At 34.0% G+C, this 623-nt stretch overlaps 1 long non-coding RNA gene across 1 annotated transcript in view; it reads left to right on the top strand.

Annotated features, from left to right (window-relative positions):
- Positions 1 to 623, top strand: part of LOC106884097 (uncharacterized) — an 88,249-nt gene that overhangs the window by 80,127 nt on the left and 7,499 nt on the right. Inside the window, exon 3 of the long non-coding RNA XR_008266444.1 lies at positions 246 to 296. This is a non-coding gene — a long non-coding RNA (uncharacterized LOC106884097). The remainder of the gene's footprint in view (positions 1 to 245; positions 297 to 623) is intronic.

Raw genomic sequence — 623 nt, 5'->3', positions numbered from 1 at the left:
CAGACACACAAATACATTATATATATATAATGGTAAAAGATACATTATATATATATATATATGTATACAACAGGCTTCTTTCAGTTTTTTCTTTTACCTTTTGGCCATGCTGGGGCACCGCCTTGAATTTACCCCACCCACTCTCGAACTACGAAACCAATATTTGAACCCTGTTTATAAGTATCAGCTGTCTCCCTGTTTATTCATCTGTTCATTCGTTCTTTCTTTCTTTCTTTGTTGTCCAGATTGCCAGATCATAATCCATCTATGTGCACAATGAGTGGTCCTCCTGGAAGGTAAGCTGAACAAATATTTCTAATCATTTAAACATTTAAATCAGCTGTATCCGGGCTCAAATATTTTGCCTGTTTTATGTCCAAACTGGCCATATCCAGCCTCCCACACCTACCCTACAATATCATTCTAAAAATAAACAATCATATCATTGGAATCTCAAAACTGAGATAATTCAAGATTAATTCAAAACAATCTGAGTAAATAAGAACTGCATTTAACAGTAATCTGAACGCAAAAGGGTTGAACTTTAAATTAGGTAGATTTTTGAACTGGTCAAACTTTAAACTGACCAAACAGTGGTCAGTTTTTTTTAAGTGGTGTATATA

Source organism: Octopus bimaculoides, chromosome 21, assembly GCF_001194135.2.
Source record: "Octopus bimaculoides isolate UCB-OBI-ISO-001 chromosome 21, ASM119413v2, whole genome shotgun sequence".
Lineage (NCBI taxonomy): Eukaryota > Metazoa > Mollusca > Cephalopoda > Octopoda > Octopodidae > Octopus > Octopus bimaculoides.
The sequence above is the reverse complement of the archived record's forward strand: the minus strand, read 5'-3'. Positions and strand labels throughout refer to the sequence as shown.